This window comes from Morone saxatilis, unplaced genomic scaffold (genome assembly GCF_004916995.1).
Source record: "Morone saxatilis isolate NCDOM2014 unplaced genomic scaffold, NCSU_SB_2.0 Contig12, whole genome shotgun sequence".
Classification (NCBI taxonomy): domain Eukaryota; kingdom Metazoa; phylum Chordata; class Actinopteri; family Moronidae; genus Morone; species Morone saxatilis.
In genome coordinates this window covers 22,991,575-23,006,307 of record NW_023339674.1, presented here as the reverse complement: position 1 = coordinate 23,006,307, position 14,733 = coordinate 22,991,575, and the positions used below count along the sequence as shown (strand labels likewise).

The window sequence follows — 14,733 nt, the reverse complement described above, 5'->3', positions numbered from 1 at the left end:
TCTGCGCACGGCTACTCGCTGTGCTTGTGGAACAACAGAGCCTCTGAAAATAGGGAGCATATGCTACAACAAGGAACGCCACTTCAAGCAATACTTGTTCCTTAACATTAGCACAGCGTAAAGAAACTGACGTGAAGTTGAGAAAAGACTTAGTTGTCAGTTGCATGTTCTCAAAACATTGTGTTATACTTGCAAAAAAAGTGAGAAGGAGGCACAGATAACAATCCCGAACTGGCGCCCACCAGTAATTATGATGTGGGTACAAAGAGATTTTTGCCATTCTGAAGGGAGAAGGGGAGTGTAGGTGTATTAATTCCTATTCCTTCCTGCTTCCTCGACTTGGAAGTTCAGATTTAGAAAAATAGACCCCCCTCCCTCAAAAGAAAATAAAAAAACAGGAACTGTCACATTGACTGACGCCAATCGTATGTAGCATGTGTTCCCACCACTGCTCCCTATAGTATATGCCACACTGTGGCAATGTGGGAAACTGACAATGTCAATTTATCAGAACAAAAGAATTCCTCAGCAAGAGGAATACACATCTTTGGGCCCTGGAGACAAAAATCATTCCACCCCCACCCTTACCTGTATCTAAACAGAATGTAGGACATTCACAACACCAGAAATAGAAATTTCAGTCACAATTATCATTTTTGAATGTATCCCCTGCAGTCAAAAGTTAGTATTTCAATTTAGGAGTTAGAGCTGCACTTTAATGCTAACTTTCTTAAAGTAAACAATTGAATAAAAGAAGCTGAGATGAATTAAACACCCAAACAGCTGCTGCAACCCAATATCGGACGGTTTAAATGAGCTGATCCAGATCCATTCTGCCCTAAATGACTGTCTCTTTGTTTTACATATTACATTTCTGCTGCTTTAATTTCTGAGCTGTATAATTATACTGTGTTTCTTTCCAGGTGTCTGATCCTGTAGCCCCCACCGTCACGTAGTGTTAAAATTTGGGTAAGTACCCGACCTCGTTTTTCCCTCCTTTCCACAACAGTACAATACTGTTTATGCACAGACCAGAGGGTCCTCCATAAACACTGCTGTAATTCCCTGCCTGTTTGTCTCTTTAATTTCATTTTATTTACCTTGCACTGTTTCCCTGTAGACAATATTAACACACATATTTTATATATATCTGTACAGTCACATACATTTGTTTTTTGACCATCTTAAACACGTATCTCCCTATTTAGTGAAAGCTTAATAACGATCTTGTTTTCTTTTCACCATACCACCTCTCCCACACACATTATTTCTCAATTTGTTTCAAGAAACAACATACTTAAAATATGACAGGTATTGTTTTCAACATTGCAGTGTTAATATTCTAATACTATTTTAATATGCTAATGTTTTATTCTTGTTTTACTTAAGTGCACATTTATAAGTGTGCTTCTGCAATTATAACGTGACGTCTTGGTTTTGGCATCCATATTAGTTGATTACAGTTTAGATCCCCCTACCTAGTGAATGGATATGTGTCATAGAAAGTTAGCTGAGGACGTCCCAATGACGTACAGTAAGTGTTCCCATGATTCATTCTTAATTTATTCAATTAGCCTTGGTTATGAGAAAAAGGAGTCATGTGTTTTAGATAGAAAATATGGAAAAAACAGTACCCTCTCTATTCAAATAAGGCTTTGTCTGGTTTGCTCTTTAGTCCTCAGATAGACATAAGCCATATTTCTGCAGCTCCATCAAAGTGTTCCCACAGTCCCGCTGAAGTTGCCTCCAGCGTAGGCATTGATTTTATTACTCAGTGTAGGTTTAAACTCATGATTGTCATAGCACCACTTCACGACTAGATGGGCCCTTTGTGGTGACTTTGGTGACGAGGCCAAAATAAAATAAACAACAGGTCACAAGATCTGCTGGGGTCCACAGATACTCAATCCCATACACAACAAAAGAAACCGCTGTACAACAATTGCAAACATTTACTAAGCTTCACACAATCAGTAATAATGATCTGGGCTGAAAAATGTGGAATCATTAAGAAGTATAAATTGAACTTGACTTTTACAGTAATTAACACTAGTGACCTAACTGACTAGCGTGCCACTATTTGTATTATATGTCAGTATGACAACAGTAAACAATTTATCTGCATTGCGTTTAGGTAGCATGTTGTCAGTGGCAACTGAAACACGGGTGAGAAATTTGTAGGTTTGAAAATAAAGAGAAAGGATTTATGAGAACAAAAATAGCTACTAATGATGAAATGGTGCTGGTAGACCTTATTGCTGCATATTCACTGTGCATTTGGTGCATGAGTTAAGCCTACAGTGATTCTTTGTCTTTATCTCCTGATTAGGTGACTCTTTGTTGGTTTTATTTCTGATAAGCTGCTGAGAACTCCCTTAACAGACACATCAAAATTATGTTTGCATGTCCTGATAACACTAATGGTCCTTGCTATAATTGATTTAAGATACAATTTCCATCAGTGTTGTAGTCATGCTAGTGTGTTATGAATTCTAATAGAGAAGTGTAGTCTTGATTGTTGTTTTTTAGAACTGTCACTTAAATGTATGCCACTCAGTTGTTTGTTTGTATTCTCACTTTAAAGCAGGTTTGTTTCTATTTAACAGAGGAAAAAATAAATATACAGCAAATATACAGTATATTGCACAAACTGTAATTGCAGACATTGAAATTAGCAGGCTCTGAGGTGTCTGTGTTTAGCAAAGCATGCACAGTGGTTGAATACCAAAATATATATTTTTGAAACAGATGGCAAGGTGCTCATATGGGAACCTGAGCTCTTCTTCACTGAATATGGAAATGTTAAACAGGTGGTTCAAGAAGCTTCCTTCCCTGCTATTGCTTTCATTAACACACTTTTATTTTTCCAGTAATAATAAGCTAACTTGCACCCTCTGAGATACAGGCCAGACAAAAGAGCTGCTTCCTTTTATATATTTTTTTTTGTTGAAAAAAATGGCAAAACTGTGGTCTTGTAATGTATTATTAGACAATACCCTCTCCACCAGCATCACCAACATCACCAACCAACATAAAAGACATGCACACTCGCACAGTGTGAGCGTGTTTCTCTGATGTGTGATCTGACAGGTCCTTTGTTTATTAGAGCATGGGTTTATTTCGTGATCCTTTTTTAGTAGATATGTGAAACTACCATGTAGTCATATTCATATGTGTGCAGACTCTATATCTCAGGAGGTTGACTCTACCATCAACTTCCTGCACTTGTAATTTTCCAACCACATGTGTTCTAGCTAGACAGCAGTCAAGTACTGACCCAGAGCTAATGCAAGTCAATTGTAAATAACAGTCTGAATCTCTCAGTTATACTTTTAAGCACATCAACAAACATATTTGAATCAACTTAATCAGACTCTGGAGCATTCGGAGTGGCTGAGCAGCAGCTTGTTCTGCCAGTCTGTGAAAGTATAATGTTAGCTAACATAATGTTAGCTCAGCAGCTACTAAAGTGCAGATTGAGAGCTGTCGGCTGGATCAATTTAGATGATACCTTATACCTTTGGCTTTAATTGTCAGACATGACAAGTAGTTTGTCATTATAACTGTAACTTAAAAATAAATATGAAATCATTGGGATAATGAAAAGCACATTTTAAACATTCAAGAGGGTAGCTATTAAATGTGAATGACAGTAAATTAGTTTGGTTTTCTAGATACAAAGAGATCAAGGTCGTCTGCGGTTGACCTTTAGGTAAAATACATCATTATTTGTCAGTGACACAGTTAAACACTGATGACTGGGCTATACTTTCTCCATCACTGTATTTTTAATTAATTATTCATTTGAATTATATTAGTATTATGTAATAATATAATTATATTATAACTTCTTTGGTTTAATTAAAAATGAAATTAGTATAATAATAAGTTAAGTTTGGCAGTTTTGTTGAATGCAGTTTCAGCGTAGACAAACGTAGACAATCCAGCCTCAGGCACCATGTTACACTGGGTTATGTTAACCTGAACAGCTTCTCATAGGTACATAACCTTCACCTTAAAATGTGTATTGCTGTGTATATCCTACAATTGAGAAATTAGTGAGTGATTTAATTTTTGGTTTAATTTGGATTGGAACATGTAGGTTGATGTATCCTTCAGAAAAGTCAATGGCAGTGTTTAATTTTTCCCTATTGAATTGTAGAAAATTGCCATGGAAACTATTGGCTTGCATTTTCAGATAGCATATGTGTCAGGGTCATCAGTGATGGTAATATCACTTGTTTTTTTACAAACTCAAAGAGCTGAGCAATCTTGTTTGCTTATTTTACTCCTGTAGTACAGTAATATTGTTTATATTGTAGAGAGTGCAGATGGTCAGGAGTAGAAGAATGAGTCTACCTGCTGTCGGTTTATTAAAATGTAGATTTATTGTAATGTATACGCTAACATCTCAATCTACAGTCATAAAAGATTCCCAGATTTATTCTCACAAATCACTTACAGAACAGAGCTGTTTGTCTTTGTAATAAAGACAGTAAGGTGAGTCATTTCACAGAAAGAGCAATATTTGTATTGATTTTAACCTTTCTGTCATCACTTATGATGAAAACTAAATTATCAACAACACCACAGTGCCGGACTTTTGTCCTTTCAGTTGCTTGGAGACATTTGAGCTTAACATAAGCAAAGAGAAGTGTGAGCAGTTATGTAGTGAAGGTTCAACCCAACTAAATGCATTTTAGCAACACACCCCACTATCAGTATACACCACAGCTTTGCAGATACGTATATAAAGTAACTCATCAAGTATATACACCCTCTGACTGAGCAACATGCACACATGCACACAGGCACATTTTTTGTGGAGCACCCACAGAAAGACCTGATAGTTTCCCAGCTTTAAGCTGTAATTTGAATGCAGTGTGTTACATACAGTAATGACACAGTGAATCAATCACGTTTTAAGGTCAAACAGTAGCACAACACCCTACACACAGATGTTTGGTTTCATTTCTCAGTTGCAGCATCACAGTAGCACAAACGTGGACTGATGGAGACTGCCTTACATGCTTGGGCCACAGTGATGGTACAAACTTAACTTGCCAAGGATGGTTCTTGGTTTCTCAGACTGTTTGTTTGGATTCCTGGCTCACAGTTTGTCTGTTTGGGCCAGGTTCTTGAAGCACACATCAAATCGACGGATGACTAGCAAGGCTGGCTGCCAGCTGAATTTCAAGAACAGTTTAGCTTCAGTGTAGAATTTAAAATGCTTAACTCTTTGTTGGGCTTGACTAGAGCTACAGTTAAATGGTTTTCCTTGACTCATTTTGGAATACAAGGGCCTTATGTAAATGGACAAATCCTTCAGTGGTTTCTGGACTCTCAGGGAAATTATATTATAGCCTCTTTTTTTATTTTTTTTTATTTTAGGAAATTGTGTAGTCTTGTCTCTCATTTAATATCCCAGATTTATTCCCACCTCATACAGTACTATCCTACTGCAAGTAAGGTAAACATATTATAGATAAATGTAAGCCATTCACAGTGTTTCCCCGTATTTCCTTCAGAGCTTTTCCAATCTGATAATCTCAACAGTATTGTTGCATTTGGTGTTTAAAATGTCTTCCAGGATGTAAAGAAAAATCCATGCAGCTTCTTATTCAAATCAGTGTTTGTTTGTTTTTCACTTACAATGCAAAATACCATCGGAAATAGTCTCTATTTTGCTCACATCAATTCAATAAAATATATTTATGATAGTTAAGCTTTAACTATCAAAAGCATCTTGGGTCCATATTAAAATGTACAAATGTTACTAAATGTCAGAACTTTTTTCTGGCTGTCCAGTGTTGTCTTTCACAAGCCCTGCTGTGTCGTGACTATGAAACTGTAGTATATTGGCTTACAAAGTTCTTAAGTAGAACGTATGTATTTTCTGCTGTGTAGAACAACGCACAAGCAAACCTCCAATCATTGAAGCACCATATGGCCGGTTCCATTTCCAACTAATGATTATACACAAATTGTGCACAAGTTATACATTTCAGTTTTAATGCTTAGTTTTTGTGATTCCTAATCATATTCAATATTCGCTGCAACTGACAGCTCCAATTGTCAGTAAGTAGGTCTTCTTGTTAGGTGTCAGCACATTTAAACAAAACATGATGCAATCACAGTGATAGCCCAAGTGTGCCCTGATTGGATGGTCCACAAATTACATACCAAACAACAATAATGCTACTCATGAATATTATACCATTGGCTTACATGGTGCCTGAAGAGTTTTACATTTATAAACACTGCTTAACAAAGCCCCTGGATAGCTCTGTTGTGGCACCATTTATCATGGGATTGTGCAACTAATTAACATCAAATTTGGAAGATCTGGATGAAAGAGGCTGGCAGTGCAGTCATGCAACAGGAGTAATATTTCCCCCTTCTTTTTTTAACTTTGTTTATTTCTTTACCCTTCCTTTATTTTCCCCAGAAAATACACATTACTATTAAGGTTCTTCCCAGTCTGTGTGCAGTAGATAAGAATCAGTGAGTTATGACGGTTGAGGTGGACATGGCCAAATGGTCAGAGCTAGATTACATAGCATCTGAAATAAATAATTTTCTTGTGATGTCTATCCTAAAGATGCTATCACAAGCAGGTGCACCAAGGTACTCTGTCACAGGCTGTGTGGGTTTATGCCATCAAAAAGTGAACTGCTCTATGTGCCAGACTCACCTTATTAGACACAAAACAACTTCTTTATACTTGAATGACTTGCATGTTTCTTTCTCTCTTTCAATTAAAACACATTAGTGATTAATGTTAAAAGCTGATCCAGTACACTCATTACATTTTGATTTGATTAGCAGGCCCACAAAATAATACTTATTCTAAAATCGTCAGAATCTGCCCCCAGAATTGTATTCCTGGTAGTGTGGATACTTTGAACAACACTTAGACCTTCTGATTATGAAATTAAGGTGAAACAGTGTAACAGAACAGTTTGATAAATGGAAAATGGATAATGTATGCAAAATCCAAGTAATTGAAATAGTTTTTGTGGTTTCAAGTCCGTCATCAGTAGTTATGAAATCCTGGCTACAGCCCTGGTCTGTGGTTAAACTGCATTCTTGTCACTTATGGTAACACAGTGGATGTAATGTATTAGTTCTCAGAAATCCACAGAAACTTCTCAGACAACTCTTTTAACATAAACCACCTCTTCACTTTCCCATGTGTATTGTCAGTATATTACAGACCCCAAAATATGGCTGAACACACTACTTCTGCTAGTATCTTGCATTTGCTTCTGTTTTGAAGGGCGAAACTGCCAGCTTGAAAGCGATGTAGACTTTAGGTTTAATATCAACGTTTTTGTGTTTTGTGTTTTTTTAGAATTTCTGAGCTTTTTTATGAATTCTCCTCCTGATTGTGACTCCATGCAGTTTTAGAAAAGATGAAAAGCTAAATAAAACCAATACAGTTTAATTCTTATGTTGTGTTTAGCTGATTAAACTGTCTTTCACATGAAAGTTGTGCAGTCTTAATTTTTTACACCTCAGTGAATGGCAGTTGATTTTCAAAGCAAATCATTTGGTTAACTTTACTAGCAGAGTGCATATTTAGGATGCAAACACAGTGAGCAGGAATCTATTTCATTGAATCAATGCTGCCCTGTTGCCTGGGAGGGCCCACGCGCCTTAACAATGCAGTGGAAAATAATGGTGTATTGAACTGGCATATGATAGAGTAGTTGTACCCTTTGTTCACAGCTCTGCAGATATGTTTGATGCTTGCTATCAAGCTGCGTGTTTACACACAGAGGATGAAGGACTATTTAGTGGAGCTTTCCATGAGAAATTTGAGCACAATTGAGCTGCAATCACTTTCTGAAAGGAAAGTGAGGAGCAGAAAACAAGTAAATAAGACATGCTTAAGATGGAAAGATTAAGACAACCCCAGAGTGATTAAGAGTGCTGACATAGATACCCTGGCTGGATTTTTAGATAGACCAGTGAGGGGTTTGGATTTGGTTTTAAGCAGCAGAAACACATAAACAGCAACAGCCATCAGTCAATTAAGAATAAATCCTTCCAAAAACAACTAGTTTAACTTTGCTTTTCAATTAATCTTCTTTGGGTGTCACCGAGGGTCATAGCGCTGCAGAGTGAGCAGTGGAGTAGTGAAAGATTAAATAAGAGTCCAAAACAACTGGGCACGAGGCCTAAGGCCCAAAGCATTTAACCCAGCCCCGCGGATGCTGCACAGATGCTTCTAGACAAGCAGGATTTTCAGCACTTTGTTTTTCTTCAGGAGCTAGACAAAGATCTGATTTATAAGGCGATCCAAGGATAAATTATGGAAGTCCAAATGTGTCCAATTTTTAGAATTACACAATCTCCTAAATGTTTCAGTTCTATCAAGACTGTTCAAGAATGTTGAACATTACAAAAACACATCTGTGCTGTAATATGTTTGTCTAAGCGATCTGTAAGAAATCCCTGAGCTAAAGTCCTCATCTGCTGTGGAGGAAAATCTCTGTGATGTACTCTGGGGTGAATCTAAATAATCAAATCACACTGTTTACTGTGCAAATGAAACAAATCTTATTGACCTTATGAGTTTCCACAACAAGGAAGTACTCCATTGTTTTGTATTTTAACTTCTGGCAGTGGGAATGTGTTGCATTGTGTAGGTGGACATCTGCTGCTTGTGATCACTTTGCACTGCATTTGAGCAAATATCTGATAAGTTTTATAATATCATGTACAGTGTTAATAATAAGCCTTGGCAATAAAACAGTAGCAATGTGTATCTGCAATAGACACTTCATGACTAGCAATAAGAAATTGTTTCAATCATTTTCAATAGAATGTCGATAGTTTTACTTAAACGCATCAAATGAAATCTGCCATGAAAGCACATGTGGTCTTTATTAAAGACAGGTTATGAGAAATTCTCAATAATGATTGCTATAGACAGAAATGAAACATTTTGTGTACATTTTTCAGCTGTATCGCCCAGCACTAGTTAAGTGCTAGTAAAAAAAATGACTTTCTGCTACAATGCTAGCAGTGCTGATTAAATCAGTTCTGTTACACAGTCCAGTTTCTGATTGATGTGGAGTTAATATTGTGTAACAATCCGTTGGTGCTGGGCAAAATCAAATGTTATCCCACACTGGCTCAATTTTAAGCCAGTGTTTTTTTTATGTCTGATAGCAGCCGAAGATAAGAAACAAAACGGGTAATGGAACACACTAAATATAGTGACATGCGTTAGTCAGCAACCTTAGGCGCGCTTGCCAATGGCGGCTTTTGTAGTTTAACCAATAGCACAATAGCAATAAACGTGCAAGAGATTTTTCTGGAAATGTTGACGTGCCCTCTTATCCGCATGCAGAATGACCTCTTTTGCAGCCATTGGCATTTGCGCTCCCTGTCTTATTAAAGCACCTCATGGCTGTATACATGATTTCGATGTGGATGTTTTCATAAGGATGGCAGCCTTCTTTATAATGCTTTCGTATATAATTACAGTGTCCTGATTATGGGTAAAAAAGGTTTTCTTTCAAATGTTGCTATCCACGTTGCCTATATGGATGGAATAGAATTACAGATCCACTCGAGAATTACATTTTTGATGTGTTGTCATAATTAAACTTAATGTTGATATGGCACACTGATTAACGAGAAATTAAAAAAATGGCACTATTGTTTTATTTTGCCCTAAAATGTAGATTATCAACGTATCTCAAGCTCCTTTATTATATCTGTCTCCCACAGTGGCTGAGAACCTTATAGTGAGCTGAGCCAGTGGTTTTGTGTGTGTGTTAAAGAGAATATGAGGAAACCCTGGCTCAGTGTGACATGATGAAGCTATGGACCTAAAGCTCCTCATTGTTATGTATCTGTGGTCCTGCAGTCCAGCGCTGCAGAATATAGAGAGGGGGAAGGAAAAGGCGCTGTCGCTGCCAACCCTTGCCTGAGCCTTTCTCTGCTCCTAAGAAAAGAGTGTACAATTGAAGCAATACCTGTAAGTCAAAACAAAGGGCCAATGCGCCCAGGCTCTTTCATCGGGCCAAGTCCAAATGATTTGGATACAATTGCGATGCAAAATCTCTGTCTGCTGCAATTGCTTAAATGGTAGCTCAAGTATTTATCAAAGCTTGGATGAAATTGTCATGAGCTTACACTTATTCATGTCTTTATATCCTGTGCTGTTCTAAGGGGATTCTTGAGCAAAGTCATCTGTATTCAGTAAACAAAGTGTTATTGATGAGTTGATTCTATGTGGCTTTGCCAGTGAGCCGGGAAAGGGATTATGTCCCCAAGCCAAAACCCAATAGAAGTTTGAATAAGGGGATAGATGTGCAGTGCTCATTGTAGCAGTAGAGATAAGCTGTGTTCAACATTAAAATAACAGCTCAATACCTGTGGTATGAAAAGGTTTGAAAATCTCAGACTCGCTTAAGTGGGAAATATCTGCGTTTACTGTCACAGAACGGTAAATCAACAAAAGTTTTTGACCCGAGTACCAAAGGCAACAGAGTTTCACTGGATGTTTGTTACCAAACGTCTGTAATTGAAGAAGCTTTTTTGAAGACCTTCGATGAGGTTTCATTTACTGAGGGATTTAAGCAACTCCACTCAGTGAGATTGGAAAGGTGTACGACAGTACAGCAGCATATGGCAGTCACTGTGAGAAATCCAGAAATCCGCTAATCCACCATTCTTCAAGTATAGGGATTATACCTTCTGTGACTTTTCTGTTTTTACGTCTTGCTTTCCATTCGTGTGTGCACAGTTCAGTTTCAGTTGCTGTTGTTATTCAGCTATGAGCGGTGTTACTTTGTGCTTAATGTTGCATCTGGTCAGCAGGAGTTTTGCAAGGATCTTGTTGAAAACATTTCAAATATTCCTCTATAACACTGAATATTTATCAGAAAATGTGCAACAAACAAATGAAAAAGTTAGCTATTATTGTTAGCTTTTGTTAGAAACACAAATGGGAGCTCTCTGTCACCAGAAGTATAGCCTAAGCAGAATTGACAAAAAAAACTTGAGTAGGCTACACTCAGTGTCAATTTATAAAAAGGGTTTCTCTGACAACTTCATAGGGGTCTCCCACACATACTTCTTGGGAGGTTTGTGTTAATTCAGTCTTACTTTTTAAGATCTTGCAGTGTTTGGGATGTTGGAGAGATTATGCATTGACATCAAAGTTGAGACTTCAGAGTTATATTATGTTACTGTGATGGAATTTCTGTACATGGTAACAAACCAATACTAGTGGTGAATCAGGCAGAAATGGCTAGTCTAGATCATTTTCCCTGTTCTAAAAATATATTAAACACATCAGTTGTTGCACTTTAGCCCATGTCACGATAAGCGGTACTTTCAAACCTCAAGTCTAGTCTTCGGGATGCTTTCCCACCTGTAGTGTGATTCACTGGGCCCACCCCAAAGAAACCAAGTGAACCAAGTTTTTTTTTTTTTGTTTTTTATCAGGCAGTTTTGGTGATGTCCTGAATCATCATGCTATATGGACCCATTAACAGTCGAGACCTCCCATATCATAAATAGAAAGAAATCACACAAAAGAGGGGTATCCTTTGTTATATTATGGTGCGATGGTCACAGTGAGTTTCACAATTTCTTTTTAAATGAGGAACTTGGAAAACACACAGAAGACTAACACGTCTGTTTTAACCCCCTTTCACTGTCTGATTGATCAGGGAAAATCCCTGGGTTCAAGAGCTAATGTGCATATGTATTACCACTTGTACAAAATAATCTTGTATGAATACACTCAGTGGCCACTTTATTAGGTATGCTTAACAATCTATTGCAATTCATTAAAACTGTTCTGCCTTAAAGTTTACTTCCATGATGCCTTTAATGTTTTTATTGACATTGTCGGAAATGTGTAAATTCCATTATATGTTTGTAACTGAGGTCATAGTTAAAGGTGGTTCTACTGGACTACATTATATTGAAAGGTGTAATGTAAAGTAAATGTAAAGCAGTCCGCAACATGAACGCTAAGTAAGACCTCAGTGCCAAAATACACAATTGACTTAACACCTTGATTAGTGTAAAAAAAAACCTGAATTATCAGTAGAATTTATGACAGCATGCGTTGGATTGCATTAAATTGTAAGCAGTACTGTACACAGTACTTTAGAGAGATACTGTGATTGCGATGTGATTCACAATCACAATTTTAATTTTCACTGAAAAATAAACATTCAAATCAAGATGATGTGACATTGTGTTTTTACGTCTAGAGAACAAGATGGTTGGCCAAGAATCTCTGCAGAACTACAGTACTTCATTATATTGTACTTCATTTGACCTTTATCATTAAATTGCAGCTTCTTGCGATTTGGATATAGCACTTAGCCATATTGTAATTTTAATAATATCTCAATTATTTGTGCAACACTATGAATATAGATGCATTGTGTACACACAATGCTTAGAAGATCAATGTAGTATTCAGTTCCTTTTGGAAGCTGCAATGTTGTGTCTGCGACAATGAACGCAAATTTAGAACATTCCCACAAATTCTGCATAACCTGGCAATTTTTTGACCAGTCCTTGTAGTTTCCTGCTCAAACGTTGAGCCACCAAAACTCACTTCCTTGTTCGTGTTAAAGATGTGTGAGGATTTTATTCTCACTGGAACACCAACTATTTAATGGAATTTTCAATTTCTCCAGAAAAAAATGCAAAACAACAACAATAAAACCAATGAAAAATAAAACATTGCAACATGCATTGCAAGTTTTTGAAAAAGCTGCCCTAAAATCAGGCATTTTAGGCCCCCAAAAACCAACCCCAAAAAAGCCAGCAAAATCCTGGAGGGACTCTGTATTAGATCACTGTCAACAGATGGATTCTACCATAGTTTGGCTTTTTAATTCAATCTAAACGTGCATATTCATGCTTCAAACAAACATCCTTATTTTGAGGTGGTCTTGGTCCGGGTTAAGTCCACACCAGAGTTCGATTGACAGCATTCACACTAGACTTAACCAACAGGTTCTGTGTCAAAGCACACGTACAATTCATTGGTACTCTACTAATCCCTAAATGAGAGCTGACACAACTCTGTCAGCTCTTGGCAGTATAACAAAGGCAGAACTGACCAAAAAAAGAAATTATCACTTGATGCCTCAAATAAAATTTGGATATAAGAGTTCTCCTAATTGCCTTTTTTTTGCTTAAATAATAATGATACAATAAAAGATTTTTGCTCTAAGTTAAAAATACCAATCATATTTTAGTGGTGTCCATAAAGATTGGCATAGATGCATTTTAAACTTGATTAAAACGCAGTGAGATAACCATATCCATCCCAATCACCACTGGCTTTAAATAAACATGTATTCAAAACTGATTTACAACTCCTTGACCACACACATACCATTATAAAGATACACACAGCTGACAGTTTGATCCCCCAAATTACACTGTTGCCTCCTTTTTATCATATTTCATCACTTCAGGCCTCACGTACGGCCAGTCGCTTGACTTGTTTGTGAGTTCAGGATCGTAATTAACTGTCCAACAGTAAAATGTGTCCTCTTGCAGTTTATACTTTTCTCGTGAGATGAGGATTCCAGTCTGTCCGTGTCTTCGTAAATTACATTTCAGAGAGTTTTTAGAGAGTCTATGAATGTATTTTTTTTTTACAGAGAAACCCCAGTCAACTTAATTATCACCTAGACTTACATCGTAGGCTGTCCTTGAAACGCCCGGCTATATTGTATGTTTGCTACAATCTAAGTCTTCTCACTTTTCACCATTGCCTCGTTATACATCTGTAGAGCAACTGCTTCCATACTGAGCAAATATTTATAATAGAGGGAGCAGCTCCTCTAGTATCAGTCTACCAGCAGACCCCGCTGAGAGTCACTTCTAACATCAAGTGCTCATTCCGAAATGAAAGGCAGCAATTAACACATCAAGGCTGAAGATGGTACCATGCTCGTTTTTTTTCCTCTAGTCCAAGCAGGTAGCTACAGCAAAAAAGGCTTCCTGTTGTATGATAAGCATTTCCTCTGCTGTGATAAGAGGCCCTAGGATAATGCCTGTCAGATGAGGCCAATTAATGATGGCTTGATGTGATGTTTGATCTGTTCATGGCAAGTCTGCAGCTCCTCTCACTCACTGTTGTTCCCTCCCAGATAAGCTTTACTTTGTTGACTTTGCCCCAATCCGTTCCAAAGCCAAAGGCACTTATTAGCTACCTATCCGAGAGTGACATGTGTAGCTATAGGCCAGCGTTGAATAATGGTCCTTCATTGTCACCTCTGTAGTTTCTGGATTAACGGTTTGATTTTAATTTTATGCTGTCAGAGGCACAACACAGCTGTTTGGCATTTTTGGAGGCAAGGACCAATGTTCTCGCTGAAGCTGCTCAGCACAGGCTGTTTAGATGTTAAATCACACGCACACATTATTTATTTCGCTGTACACAGAAGTGCAGTATGCTAGAACATTACACAATTAGAAGGTTGGACAAAAAAAGATGATGTAGGCCAATCTAAGAGTCTGCCACGCTTTGGGAGATCTTCAGTGCTTTCTGTTTTTGAAAGGTTTTCAGTATAGTCAGATTCACACTGTTATGTTAAGGCTATGGATGTCGATATTCACTAAAAAATGTAATATCGGGAATTATCGGTATCGGGTTTTTATAACCGATGTTTGTTCTGTAGGCTTCAGCATTTCCGAGCCTGCATGAACGCAGCATGGGACGTTTACCGG

At 37.5% G+C, this 14,733-nt stretch overlaps 1 protein-coding gene across 3 annotated transcripts in view; it reads left to right on the top strand.

Annotated features, from left to right (window-relative positions):
- Nucleotides 1-14,733, top strand: part of lpp (LIM domain containing preferred translocation partner in lipoma) — a 135,469-nt gene that overhangs the window by 19,640 nt on the left and 101,096 nt on the right. For all 3 annotated transcript variants that reach the window (XM_035654004.1, XM_035654006.1, XM_035654005.1), the window contains one exon: nucleotides 924-969. The gene's annotated coding sequence lies outside the window, so the exon portion shown is untranslated. The remainder of the gene's footprint in view (nucleotides 1-923; nucleotides 970-14,733) is intronic.